General features: G+C 56.1%; 1 long non-coding RNA gene across 1 annotated transcript in view; it reads right to left on the reverse strand.

The window, feature by feature from the left end:
- LOC108504894 overlaps window positions 1-3174 on the reverse strand; it is an 11864-nt gene extending 8690 nt beyond the window's left edge. Inside the window, exon 1 of the long non-coding RNA XR_001877288.1 lies at window positions 3054-3174. This is a non-coding gene — a long non-coding RNA (uncharacterized LOC108504894). The remainder of the gene's footprint in view (window positions 1-3053) is intronic.
- Window positions 3175-14637: the final 11463 nt, after the last annotated feature.

The raw sequence follows: 14637 nt of genomic DNA on the forward strand, positions 1-14637 counted from the left end.
GACCAGTGATGGCTGTCCCCAGTGCCAGAAGGGGTTGCCTGGGTTACTCTGGGATGTGAATGGACACACTCCACACCTCCATGGACCCCCACTGCTGCCAAAACAGCTCCACATAAGTCTGCAGCAAAGCCCAAATCATGGAATGGTAGGCTTGGAAGGGACCTGAAAGCTCATCCAGTCCCACCCCCTGCCATTGACAGGGACACCTCCCACTAGCCCAGGTTGCTCCAAGCCCTGTCCAACCTGGCCTTGGACACTTCCAGGGATCCAGGGACAGCCACAGCTTCTCTGGGCAACCTGTGCCAGGGCCTCCCCACCCTCACAGAGAAGGATTTCTTCCCAATATCCCATCTAACTCTGCCCTCTGGCAGTTTGAAGCCATTCCCCCTTGTCCTGTCACTCCAGGCCCTTGTCAGTAGTCTCTCTCCATCTTTCCTGTCAGCTCCTTCAGGCACTGGAAGGCCACAGTCAGGTCATCCCAAAGCTTCTCTTCTCCAGGCTGAACAATCCCAGTTCTCCCAGCCTTTCCTCCCAGGAGAGCTGCTCCATCCCTCTGATCGTCTTGGTGCCTCCTCTGGACTCAGATGGGAGGTTGGGTCATTCCGAGGGGGCTCCTCTGGGAAGTGGAGCCATGAGAGCTCCCAGCTGAGGCCTTTACACAACCCACAGCTCTCCCCTGCCCAGCTTGGCTTTTCCAGCAGGAGCTTTGGGTTTCCAGCACCATCTCCTCCAAGGACACCTGCTGTTGACTCACCTATTGTAAATGGGACATAATTCCTGGAAGCTGCTCTGGTGAGATTTGCAGAGTCATCGGAGGGGGTTCATGTTACTCGAAGGGAGCAGTTTGTTGTGTGAACAAACATTTCCCTGAACCACCTCCTGCTTTCTCTTCCTTGTTCACCACCACAACAGGGTTGGGCTGGCCCCTCCTTTGGCCAAGGAATTGGCTTTAGGATGCACTGGATGGCTTGGTTTAAGGATGTATCTGGAATCTGGATGCCTGTCCTTTAGCTGCACCCCGTCTTCTTGATCATATCAAAAATATATCCCAATATACATGTCTGGGTTGGATACACCACATTTCTCATGGCATTATCCACCCACAGGCTGTGGCACAGATAAGGAGAGCAGTAGATGGAACAACAAGAGTGGGAAAATCCTGCTGGGTTTTCAACAGCTTTGAGGAGGAATTTTTCAGTGGAAATCTTTTGTCTGGAAACTGCCTGCCCATTGTAATGGAAACGGTCCATAGGAAGAGGTTTGTTTGGACAAATATTCTGCTAAGTGTTTCTGGGGGGAGGAGAAACAAATTGGAAATGTTCCAATCCTTCCCACTTCAGCTATTTCAGAATAACAGTATCTGAACCTCCCTTTAGAAATAACCATGAGAGCTTAGAAGCTTAATTTAGGAAATGATAAATTAATAAAATACTGAACCTGCATAAAGTAAAAGCAAGAAAGGCCTGTGTGGCGAAAGGCAGTGTCCAGCCAAAGATGACTGTGTCTCTCCTCAAGGTGACCTCCATCTCCCCAGGTGCAGGGAGACCTCTCAGCTCTTCTGTCTTGTTCCAGAGCCCCTAATTCCCTTTTCCAGGTGCCTGTGTGCTGGGGAACCAGCAGCACCACAGACCCAACTGCCCTTCTCGCTGAGCCGCTGCTCTGCCTTGTGCTGAAGCTTCCCCCCAGGTACTGCAGCACCTTGTGGACTTGCTGTAAAATCACTAATTAAATAAAAAAAGCCATTTCAGAGGTGTTGGATTGGCCCAGAAAAGGGAGGCAGGACACATGACAGGGGGTGGGTTTGAGGGGGGCTGGAGAGGTGACGATGCCCAGCGAGCACCAGCAGTGCCCTGACCATCAATGGGACGGTCCCTGCCCCCTGATTTTGGGCAGCCTGCTTCGAGAGGACCAAGTGATGCCCTCAGGACTGAAGGATGGAGGGTGACATCCCATCCACCTGATGCTGCAGCAGCCAGGTCCACCTGGAAGGTGGCTCTTTGGGCACTGCTCCTGGGAGTCCTGCTCCGTGCAGGGGCTGGATGTTGGCATGGGGCAGCCAAGCCAGAGAGGGGGCCTGACACTTTCCTGCCCTCCCTGTCCCATAAAAACCCTACCAAATGGTTTTAAGAGGAAAAGAGCATTCTAGGTGGGCATTAGGGAAAGCCACAGGATGGCCAAGGGGCCTCAAAGCCCCTTGATCTGATCCTTGAGGCTGATCCCAGGCACACATCCCCCTGCTGCTGAAGCCAGCGTTGCCCTCTAATGAAGAGAGACATTTTCTTACTTCTTGGAATTGGTTTCTATATTCTATGGAATGAGAAGACCTTTAAGGCCCCCTCCAACACAAACCATTCCCTGATTCTCTGCCTTTTAAAAAATCCCATTATCACCAGCACAGTGGCTGTAACCCGGGGCAACTTCTATGGTTTAATGATAAAACCTTTGAATTGGAGACACATTATTTCATATTCCTTTGAATGTATTCCTGCTTCCAGCTACTACAGCTGTCAGCAGTGCAAGAGGTGTCTGAGGATGCAGGAAAAAACAACCTGTCACCCTTTGGAGCAGGAAACCAGCTCCTTCATCCCACACCTCGACTCACATGAGAAAGAGAAGTCAGAGCAGAATTACCCTGAAGGAGCGGAGTTATTATAGCATGTTCTTGCACATGGGGTTTGTATTTATATCAATGAGAGGAAAAATGGAAAATAGTCAAGGAAAAATATTTTTGAGGAAAATAATGTCCCGTACATTTAAATGTTCCACATTTACTCTTATTTGACAAAAGGCACTTACTACAGATGCCTCAGCCCAAACACTCCTTTGGTTAACCAGGAAACAAGTTCTTATGTTCCAGCAGCACCAAGCAAACCCTGCAAACCTGGCATGGCTGCATTTTCCCCAACAACCTGCCTCCTTCCACCCCGGAACTGAGTGGCCGAGCTTTCCAATGGCAGCTCCAAAGCTCTGGCCGGTTCCCCCTGGGAAGCCCAGCTCCCCAGCTCCCCCCATCCAGCACCACCTCCCGCTCCCTGGAGTGTGGAGCAGCTCACCTGGGAGCAGCAGGAAGAGCCAGAGGAGCAGAGGGATGGACGGGAGCAGCATCTCCGCGGCGGTTGCGGCTCCGGAGCCCCGCCGAGGCTCTGGCCATGCCGGGAAGGAGCGCAGGGCGAGGATTTGCCTGCCTGGGCTGACTCTCACAGAGCTTCCTGTTAAAGAATAGAAGGAAACGGGCTGAATCCACAGGGGAACTGTGTTTTTCAGCCCATTATGGTCGGGGAGGATGTGAGACATCGCTCAGGCGGCAAAGGAAACCTCGCCGTGGCTTTGGTGGGGGATTCGGCTCCTCTGGTGGGGGACAGCGGAGTCACAGCCCTGCTTTGGGCCTCGGGAGCTTCCTTATGGTGCTTGGGTTTTTGGGAGATGCTTTGTTTGTGGTAGGATGTGCCCCCAGCTCCAATCCACCCCGCATCAGCTGTGAGGGCTGTGTGGGATAAGAGCTGCAGGAGGAGCTGGTGCTCCCCCCAACCTGAGGAGGGATTTCTTAGTACCTCCATGAGGGATTTTGGAATAATTGCTCCTTGTGGGGCCAGGGTAACTCAGCAGCTGGATCTGCCCTGTACCCTGTGCCTCCCTGTGCAGCTCCAGCCTGTCTGGCACCGGGATGTGCCACCTTTGGGATGCAGTTCTCCAGGTAGCAGCAGCATCCCTTCCCACAGGACACACAGCTTTGACTTACCCCTTCCCCAGCTCCTTGAGAAGGGGAGGAACTGGAAAATTGGGCCAGTTCTGGCCCCCATCCAGCCCGAGGGGTTCAGGCTGTTTCTTGGCCCCAGCCTTGTGACATGCTGGTCTATGCAGGTCCTGCCTGTCCATAGTTTGAACTCCAGAGGGAATAATTTGATTTAAATGGGTGTCTGGGGGAGGAGAAGGGTTGTAGTGTCCCCACATGGGAAAGGTTGCCTGTCTTGGAGGGTCCATGTGGGTGTTCAGGATGCAAGCCACAGGATTGTGTCTTCTGCTCTAGGGGCTGGTCCAACCCCCTCCCACAGCCCCCCAAAAGCCACAGAGCTTCATCTGAGGGCAACAGAGCTGCTCCTTCACAGCACTGAGTGCATCAAGGGGTGACTGCTGCTGCTGCCAAGGTCCTTTCTTCCCACAGCTGGGAGATGGTGGCAGGCCTGGAAGGAGAGATCCCCCATGCACTGGGCAGCTCCTCATGTTTCTGGGGGTCTTCAGACCCCTCCAGCCCCCCCAGCAAACCACCAGCCCCCTGGCAGTGGCCTCTCCAGCAGCCTTTGCTGGGACAAAGCCCCTGCCAGCAGCTCCCCCCATTCCTCTGTCCCTTGCACAGATGTGACGCTCAGAGATTATGCTGTAGATTAAGGTTTTACTGAATCCTGAAATGAGTGCAAATTCCCAGAAGCTCTCACATGCAGTTAAATCTCTTCTGGATGCTCGGCTGGATGGTGGAAAAGGCATTTCCCACCCCGTCCTTCCCACGTGCAGGAAGGACAGAGCCCAAATATTCACCCCAGCTTGTGTGCTGAGAGCCTGCAGGTAAGAACAGTGGTGTTTTGGGAAGGGAGGATGGGGAGACGTGCTTTGTTTTGGCTAAAACTCCAGGGGATCCATGTTTTCCGCTCGGAGATGTGCTCAGGGTCATTCCCAGTGGTCTGACACACAGCATCCCTGGGCCAGGGGATGGTACCCACCTGAGTGCAGGGGTGATGTACCAGCCTGGAGGGCATCCCTGGAGAGTATCCCTGGAGGGCATCCCTAGAGGATATCCCTGGAGGACGTTCCTGGAGGGTATCCCTGCCAGCCTTGTGGCACAGCTGCCGTGCAAGGGGACAGATGTGCCAGCCCTGCCCTGGCACTGGTCACGGAATCACAGAATCATTGGAGAAAACCTTGCACAGAGGTTTGGACCATCCAACCTTGATGGTCCAAAGGGTGCAGAGCTTCCCCAGGGACTCCCACCTCTGGCCACAGCCGTGCTGGGAGTGCTCCTGCCGCAGCAGTGGGACAGAGAAAATCACCTCTGGGGTTGCTCCCTCCCTCGGACGAGGGTCCTTCCCACCCGGATCCCTGTGTGGATACACTCACTGTCCCGGGCTGTGCAGAGTTCACGTGCAGAGGGGCTTTTTTTACCCCCGTTTCTTCCTCACGTTACATTTTCACGCCGAGCCGGTGGTTTCGGGGAGGTTTCCTGCCTTGGGTGCAGCTGAAGGGGGGGTGGGCGCTTGTCCCCAAACAAAGGGCCCTTGTCCTGCGCGGGGTGAGAGGAGGGTCGGCGGGAGCGGGGAGGGGGCGGCAGCGCTGAGGTGGCACCGGGCTGGGAATGGGAGCAGCTCCTGCCCCGGGGTGAGCAGGCGCTTCCTCGTGTGCCCCGGGCATCCCGGGGGGGTGTGGGGCCGAGGAGTGACGTGGCAGCTTCCGAGGTGAGTGTGGCTGCACCTACACCGGAGATCATCCCGGAGCTGTTCCTGCTGCTCCCGCCGTCCGCTTCCCAGCCCCGCCGCTGGAGACGATGATTCCCAGGCAGCAGGAAAGCCGAGGTACCCCTGAGGGGCTGGGAGGGCTCTCCGTCCCTGCTCTCCCCCCACTGCCCCTGCTCCCACCCGTGCTGGCTCCCACGGGATTTTGCCACCGTGGCGAGGGACGACTCACGGGGTTGGGTCTCCCAGGGTGGCCCCCGTGGGGCCGTTTGGTCCTGGATTAGCGCCGTGGGGCCGGGGGTGAAGAGGGGAGGGTGGAGGGGGTGTAGTGGGGAGGAAAAGCCCCACGCCAGAGGTGTCCAGGTGACGGGGACAGAGGGCATTTCCTCCCCGGCGGAACGTGTCCAGGGAACCATCCTACAAGCCCAGAGACAGCCACCAAAACTGATCCTGTCCCACGAGCCCGAGGGAGGGAGCGCTTATGGGATCATCCCATTCCCTGGCAGCTGCAAGTGCAGGCAGGAGCTGCGGCCTCGAGGGCAGGAGATAGGGACAGGAACAGCCTCTGCTCGGGGGTCACCCTGTTCCCCCCCGGGTTTCCCTGTGCCAGGTCAGCCTGCTGAGCCATGAACAGCTCCGTGCCCGGCAGCCAGCTGAGACACCCCGAGCCGCAGGACGTGGCCGCCGTCACTCCCGTGTCGGTCGCCAGGGCCGTGACGAAGAAGGCGGACGCGCTGCCCATGATCTCGGTCATCGTGGTGGTCTTCGTGCTCCTGGCCGTGTTCATCATCCTCGTGGTGCACTACGGGCCCCAGCTCCGCACCGTGCAGATCACCCTGTACCACGAGCCCCTGCCGCAGGACCTGCACAACGGGGTGCACCTCACGCACTGGAAGCAGCTGGACCCCCAGAGGAGGTGGGATCTGCCTGGCATGGATCTGGCTGGAGGGAGCTGCCAGTGCTCCTGCAAGCACCACCTTCCCGGTGGGAGCGCTGAGCCCAACGTCATCGAGGTCACGTACCTGTGACACGGCCCCGGGACACCTGAGACTGTGTCCCACTGGAAAAGCAGTGACTGGATGTCAGTGTATCCCGAGACTCACCGGTTCCCAGGCAGAGGCTGCACCTCTCCAGGTCTGGCCCCAGGAGGGCTCAGCCAGGAGGTTCAGTGTCACTGCAGTGACCCACCACCAGCCCCCAGAAGTCCAGCCTGGGGGTTGCTGCTGTCCCCAGGCAGGAGCTGGGTCCCAGCCCGGGCTCTGGGACTGGGTCAGCCCTCATGGGACAGCATTAGCATCAGTTCTGACTTTCCTCACCCTGGTTTTACCTGTCCCACACTGCCTGGGAGTGGCCAAGAGAGCTGTCTTGGTCCTTGTCCCAGCTGAGGAGCTCTGGGGCTCTGCTCGGCCCCTTGGCAGGAGCTGGAAGTTACGTCATCTGGAATTGTTTTCCTGATGAAAGATGTTTCCTCATTCACAGTGTCCTCATTACACCATTTATATGTCACGGAGAAGCCTCCAATCCCTCTTTTCCTCTGTGCCACAGCCCCTTTTCCTCTGTCAGAGGGCTGAAACACCATCCTCCCCCCTGGCAGCCCTGGCAGCAGGCTCAGCCCTTGGGACAAACAGCCAGAGAAGAAGAGAAGAGGCAACTCCTCAACCCATGTTGGTGGAGCCAGTGACAGGGGGCAATGTGTCCTTTCCCCAGGGGAGGTGTGTGAGAGAAGAGTGGTGACACAGCAGAGGCAAGAGAGGTGATAATGGCACATCACAGCTGGCTGAACATCTGGAGGTGTTGGCACCAGAGGAGATGGGCAGAGACTGCAGCATCTCTGTGCACGGGGATGGGGAGACCTGAGGTCATCCTCACTGGGGTCATCCTCACCGGAGACAACCCCAACTGAGATCATCCTCACTGAGATCATCCTCACTGTGGTCATCCTCACTGTCCCCAGCTCTGGCTGGTGTCCCTGGGCCAAGGGCAGCTCTGCTCAGGGCAGGGGGACTCGGGTGGTTGGAAGCAGCCAGGCATGTCCCAGCCAAGGAGGGAGTGATGGTGGGGTTGGCACAGTCAGCCACAGGGAGGAGGATATTGATGTGACTCCATCACCCTGGGTAGGAGCTCGTTGAGGTGGCACAGAGGGAGCAGACAGAGAGGTTAAATCTCCTGAGCCCTGAAGGCTCCTGGTGGTATCAGACTGTGGTAGCTGTTGAGCCCTGGGGGCCCTTCTGCTGCTGGAAGGCATCTCTTTGGCCTCAGGTGGAAGCTGGACATCAAGGCCTGTCTTCAGTGCAGGGCTCACCAGACACTCCCTGGGGAAGCAGCACAGCCCCTGGGATCACCCACAAGGATTTATGCTGCTGAACAGTCCCAGAAGTCAAAATATGGTTCCCAGCTCTCCCCTTCCCACAAAAGCCAGGTCCGTGTCCACCCTTTGCTGCATCCCCAGCACAGATCCCTCTGTGCACAGGTGGACAAAAAATGGGGCTTTACCTGTTCCTTCAGGCACTGGGAGTATTTCTGACATGGCAGATGCTCCAGCATCCCTCTTCTCACTTATTTCCAGCTCTTTTTTCACTTACTTTAAAGCTGGGTAGTGGTTGGACTTGCTGGAAACTTTTTGTCTCAACAATAAACATAATTTATATTACCTTTGGAGGGGGCATTTTCTGTTTTGATTTTTTTTCCTTTTTGTTTTCCAGAGGTGATGGTGCAGTTATTAGCTTTCCCACTCCTGAGTTACAGGAGATAAGAGCTCTCATTTCCATTGAAAATCAGAGTCCCACCCTGCTTTGCATGTCAACACAGGGCTTAGTTTGTAATGTGTACATCCCTAATTAGCACCCCCTGAAGAGATAATCACCTTCCAAGGATTTCTCCTAATTAAGACATTCCCCTCTGCGAGGGTGGTGAGGCCCTGGCACAGGTTGCCCAGAGAAGCTGTGGCTGCCCCTGGATCCCTGGAAGTGTCCAAGGCCAGGCTGGACGGGGCTTGGAGCAACCTGGGCCGGTGGAAGGTGTCCCTGCCATGGCAGGGGGTGGGACTGGATGGGCTTTAAGGTCCCTTCCAACCCCAACCATTCCATGACCTCTTCAAACAACATCTGTAGGTTGTGGCCACCCACACCAAGTGTCTGAAGCTGAAGAACCCCCTACAACCATCACAGGATCTGCCCTGTGGCCCCCAGACAGGCTACACCCACCTCTCGGGGACACACACAGGTGTCACCCCCCCGGGGTGAAGCAGGGGAGTTGTCACCCAGCTTTTGTGGCTGTGCCATTTGGGATCAGGAGCAGCTGGGATCGAGACAAAACCTTTAACGGGAGAAACGGGAGCTTTTGTGGCAGCTCCCAGCGAAGGACAAGCACAGCAGGGAACCAGTGTGTTTAGAAAGAAAAGATTAAAACAGTCTAAATATTAATAAAGAGAGAGATAAAATGGGTAATTATTGCTGGCACTCATTGATTTGCAGCCGCTGGGGACTCGTAAAGGTCTGATTTATGTCGCGTTGTGCCGTGGCCCAGATCCATCACTTCTGGGAACCCACTGCTGTGCTTGTTGCTCAGGTACTTCGGGCTGTCAAACTAAAAGCAAATAAAACTGGTGGTGCTGCTGGGGCTCCAGTGGCCTCACATTTGTCCTGTGCTCTGATCCTTCCAGCCCAGCAGCTGCCAGCAGCTCCCTCCTACACGAACATCTCTGGAAAGAAGTAGTACTGAAGTTCCAGCCTTCAAAATTTCTTCCCTGTATTTCATTTGCAAATAGATATTTAGATATGATCTTTTGGAATACAGGAAAGAAATTACTGTAAGGCTTAGAACAGCAAATTAAATCATACAAGCAAGTGACAATATGCTGCCAGGTTTCTCCTCCAGAAGGACATCAAGGGTGAGATCTCAACTCTGCTCCTCATTGCTTTCTCCTGCACAATAAAACATCATTTTTACAGATTCTCCTTGTTTCTCTTTGTCCAGCTCTCAGCTCATAGAATTTGTTCTTTCCAGCACAGGGCTTTATAAAATACATCAGGGTCTGTGAGCAGCAGAGCTGTGCATGCCATTACCATAACATTATTCCTCTCTATTCAAACACCGAGCCTGTCCCGATTTACTTCACTAAAAACTTTCTTTCCCTCCTTAATAATAATCCTTTTATGAACACAGAGCAACAATAACTCTCCTTATCATCCCCTCTGCACAGGGCAGCTCCTGGAGAACCCCAAGCAGGAGCTGCAGAGGCTTTGCTTTGCTCAAAGCCAGGTTTGGGAAGCTTTCAGGAGCTGCTGCACCACCTATTAACTCTGCCCTGATTAGGGACTGCCTGCACCCCCTTTTATTTCCCTTTTAATTAGGGTGTTGCACCTTCATCACCCTCCCAGAGGCCCGTGGCTCCCCGGAGGGTTTAGGGGGGGGGGGGTTGGAGGTGACTCTGCTCATGATGGCACAGAGTTGCCTAAAATTGTGCAAAATTGAGGGAAGCACCGAAAAATTGTGCAAACCCGAGGGAGGCACCCAGAGCATCCGCAGAGGCTGGAGGGGCGGGAGCTGCAGCGTCCCTCGGAGGGAGCCGGCTGAGCCCCCCGGCACCCCTGCGCTGGGGGAGGGTGGTGGCAGCCCCTCTGCTGGGAGGGCCGGGGCTCAGCACCCCGCTGCCCCTCGGGCGGTGCGGTGGGGCCGGGGAGCGCGGTGCAGCCCAGCGCGGAGCAGCAGTGGGCTCCAGTGGTGGAGGAAGCCAACTGCACACGGCAGGGACCGCGCGGGGACGGGGCTGCTCCTGCCCCGCCAGCCCCGGGGGGACGATGTGCCTGGTTTGGGGCTCCCCGGTGTGAAAGAGGCGTCGCTGGAGGGGCCTGTGAGGACACACAGAGAAGCTTTCACTGCGGTGAAGGATGAGCAGCTCAGCCCAAAGGGGACCGGGCTCTGGGAGGCTGGGCCAGGTGGCACGTGGAGGTCACATTCAGCCAGTGTCACCTTCTGATTTCACGGAGAGGATGAGCACAGGGAGAGCCAGCCCCCCCGAGAGAAGGTCCCTCCATCTCCTGCAGATCTGGGTGTTTGCTGTTGGGTGTGAGGGGGAATCATCTCCTTCATGTGGAAGAAGGTCCCTGGGAGACTCCCAAATCTGAGGACGGGGAAGGTTCTGGGCCACCTTGTGCAGCTGCACCTGTAACCAGCTCCTCACACACCTGTTGCAGAGAGAGGGATTATTTGAAGGGACCCACAGGGGTTATCGAGTCCAACCCCTGGCCCTGCACAGGACACCCAACAACCTCACCATGTGCTGACAGTGTTGTCCAAATGCTCCTTAAGTTCTGGCAGGTTTGGGGCTTTGACCACTGCCCTGGGGAGGCTGTTCCAGTGGAGGGAAAAACCCCTGATCCTGGTGTGAGGGCACAGCTGGTGAGAAGCAGCCGTGCCTTTCCTTGTTCCACCTCCATTTCCAGCTGCTCTCCTGCTGAGGACGCTGCTCTGATGTGGAGCTGAGCCTGGAAGAGCCCATCTCTCCTCAGGGTCCCTCCTGTGTTTAGGCCTCTGTGACACTTGGACACCCTTTCCCACCCCATGGATGAGCTGTAGAGCAGAGACTGGACCAAGTCCTGCTTCCGTGAGAAGTCCACAGGATATTATAAACCCTGAACACAGTAATGAGGCCAAACCTTGGTGTGTCGTCAGTGGGGCTCATTTTGAACTCTTCTCCTTTTGATGTTGTTTTTTAAAGTCAAGGAACCACAGAATGGTCTGAGTTGGACTTGAAAGATCATCCAGTTCCAGCCCTGTCATGCAACCTTCCACTGGACCAGGTTGCTCCAAGCCCCATCCAACCTGGCCTTGGACACTTCCAGGGATCCAGGGGCAGCCACAGCTTCTCTGGGCAACCTGTGCCAGGGCCTCCCCACCCTCACAGCCAAGAATTCCATCCCAGCATCCCATCTAACCCTGCCCTCTGGCAGTTTGAAGCCATTCCCCCTTGTCCTGTCACTCCATCCCTTGTCCCCAGTCCCTCTCCATCTCTCCTGGAGCCCCTTTAGGGCCTGGAAGGGGCTCTCAGGTCTCCTTGGAGCCTTCTCTTCTCCAGGTGAACCCCCCCAGCTCTCCCAGCCTGGCTCCAGAGCAGAGGATGATTATTAGATATGAAAAAGTCTCCTCCCTCTCATTTTCAGCTGCCCTACACTCCCTGCTGTGTTGTGGCACAGATCATGGTTCCCAACCAACACCAAACCAGCCCAAAATGCCAGAGTTTGAAGACCTCAAAATAATCTGGTGGTGTTGCTCTTTGCCATGTGATGGACAGTGAGTGTGGTGCCTCCAGCACAGCTCTGCACCCCTGAGAGCTTGGGGTGTGCCCCGTGTCTGCTCTGGAGCCTGGAGAGCCCTGAGCCACAGAGGAGCCAGGTTTTCATCCCAGAAATGGCATTTACAGCTGCTCTGGGCACTGACAGAATCACACAGGAGCTGAAGAATAGTGCTGCAATAATTGAATGTAACTGATGCACTTTCTGAGCTTTAAATGAAAATATTCACATGCATCCTAGAACCCGAGGGGGTGGGGAATTTTATGTCCATAGGCACCACATTGCCCATGGAGGTCCTGAAGCACCTGTATGGTGGGAACCTGCTGGGGTGTGAACAGGAAACGGGAGGAGATGTGTGCTGTTTTTAGCACCAGATCTTATTTTCCTGCCTGTGCTCCTGGCAAGTCTCACTTGACCCCATTTTTCTTTTTTCTTTGCAGCACTGCTCTGTCCATCTCCCTGCACTGCTGGTTTGCAGCCCAGTGATGCTTCTGCAGCCCTGCAGCATCTTCCTGCCAGCTGAGAACGTTCCAATGGCTGGGGGTCACAGGCCTGGTCTGTAGGGATTTATTCCTTAAGTCTAGTCATGATTAAAGCAGCAGCTCCTCCAGCTCCTTTCCTGGGCTGTGCAGGTCTGTCACCAGTGCTGTGTCTGTGCAGCCAGACTGGGCTCAGTGCTGGGGGGTCACAGCTCCTGTGTCGGTGACAGTGACTTCTCCTCCCAGCCTTTCCTGGGGTGGCTGAGCAAACTGGTGCTCAAAATCCCACCTGGTCCCTGCCTTTGGGGAGAAAAAGGAGTAGTGTGGGGCTGCAGCAGCCCGAAGGGGAACCCTCCAGCTGGGGTGTGGGGATGGGGTCAGCACATGGGTGCTGCTGTTGGGGGGATTCACCTCCGGTTACATCAGTGCACACAGGGCACTCAGTGAGGTTGGCTTGTTCTCCAGATGGATTGGGAGGTGATGGGAGAAGGATACACTGTGCAGGGCTCCTCAGGGAACCCCCCAGTTCTGGGGTGTGATGTACCATCACAGTTCCCTCGTGATGTCTCAGTGAGGTTCTTCTGCTCCTCTCCATCCCTGAAAAGGGAAAGCACTAAAAAAAAATAAAGGAGGTGGAAGGATAAGCCTCCCCCAGAAGGAAGTAGCCTTCCCACCCCCCAGAGCAGGGCATGGGCTGGGAGATATCCGCTGCTCCATCTGCAGCTCCGGGAGCAGGAGCATCCCTCCGGAGAGCCCGGGGCTGGCTGTGCTCGGCTCGGGAGGAAGCAACAGCACAAAGCAGGGAAATGACTTGGCAAAGGTCACCTGGAGCTGGGATGGAGCCCAGGAATAGCACCGGCTCTCCTGCCACCCCCCTGAACTGTCCCTTCCTCCCGGAGCGCTGAGTGTTGGCGCAAACCCGGCCGGGCTGGTGGCACTGGGGGGGGGGGGTTTGGTTTTGCCGCTTGTTGGGGCATTAAAATTCACCATAATAAAGACAAATGCTGAAAGCAGGGATGCAGGTGATGGGGAACCTCAGCCGGGAAAATCAGAGCGGTGAGGGGAGCTGGGAGGGATGGGAATAGGATGGTGATATGGGGGGCTGCCCATCAAGGCTGGAAAAGCAGGAGGAGAGGGCAAGGTGGGCACAGGGCACCAATGGCAGCCACAGGGCTGCTGGAGGCTGCCTGGAAGATGTGGGGGCCACGAAGATGATGTGGCTGTTGGGACTCCAACCACACCACGAGGATGCTCTGCAGTCCATAACAGCCAAGAGAAGTTCCACGTGACCTTCCCTGTCCCAAATGCCTTCAATCACCCTGAGGCCAAAGGAAACCCAGCTTGGGGTACTGGTGCTCTGCAGCCCCTGCTTAGGAGGAATACATGGAACAACTTCAGGCTGTGCACAGCTGGCCAGATGTGGTGGTATGGGTGGAACAGCTGTGCAGCCTCGCACTGGCTGCTCCAAGGGGGGCTGGGGGTAAGGGGCTGAAATAAGGCCAAGAAGGGATTTGGTGGTGTAGGATCAGTGCTGAGTGAGGAGTGGCACTGGGGAAATCAGTGCTGAGCCAGGCTGGGATGGAGCACGTGCCAAGACAGGACTGGCCAGGACAGACTGATGCAGGGGATGGGAGAGGCCTGACAGGACACAGCTCGTGTCTGCCAGCACCTCCCTCCTTCCCTTGTGCCCTCCTGCCTGTGTTTGTTGTGGCCACACTCCCAGTGATTCATCAGCTCAATTTGGTGTGTCCAGCTGAGACTGAAGCTGTGACATCATCCAAAGCTGTGTGCTGGGAAAGGTGATGTGGGCCCTCAACAGACAGAGCAAGGAGCAGGGATTGCACTCTGGATTTGGACAGAATGAGAGCAAATCCAAGTCAGAAATGTAACAGTGTGGGGAGCAAGGCTTTGGGGCAATGCAGGAGCATTGTCCATCACAGCTGGTACTCACAGACCTCTTCCAAAAGCACAAGAGGTTCGTGGGAGGTCAAGGACTGTCTGCAGGAGTCACACCTTCAGTGCAGTGCGTTTCGCAGGTGGCAGCAGGCAGGTGATGGTCCCTGCAGGTTGGGAATGGAGGGCACATCCACACCCCTCTCCCAGCTGGGCCATGTGCTGCCCCATGAGCCCCCACCCCGCCCCAGCATTGTACCAGCCCGGTCCTCCCTTTTCCTGTAGGTGTGGTTTCCATAGGAAGGTCGGCTGGTCCAGCTCCCGGCTCCCAGCCGGCCGGACGCTGCGCCGGTGGCGGTTCCTCCGCTCCGGGCTGAGCATTCCAGCCTGGGGAGCACCTTGGGTTGGGAGCACCCACTGCCTGCCGGTGATGGCAGGGAGGGGGAAAACCACCAGACTGGCTTGTGATTTCTTCTCCTTTCCAACCACTAACCACTGAGCGGTGCCCGTGGGACTTGGGGATGGGAGAGG

The sequence above is a fragment of the Lepidothrix coronata genome, unplaced genomic scaffold (genome assembly GCF_001604755.1).
Source record: "Lepidothrix coronata isolate B3197 unplaced genomic scaffold, Lepidothrix_coronata-1.0 Scaffold178, whole genome shotgun sequence".
Lineage (NCBI taxonomy): Eukaryota > Metazoa > Chordata > Aves > Passeriformes > Pipridae > Lepidothrix > Lepidothrix coronata.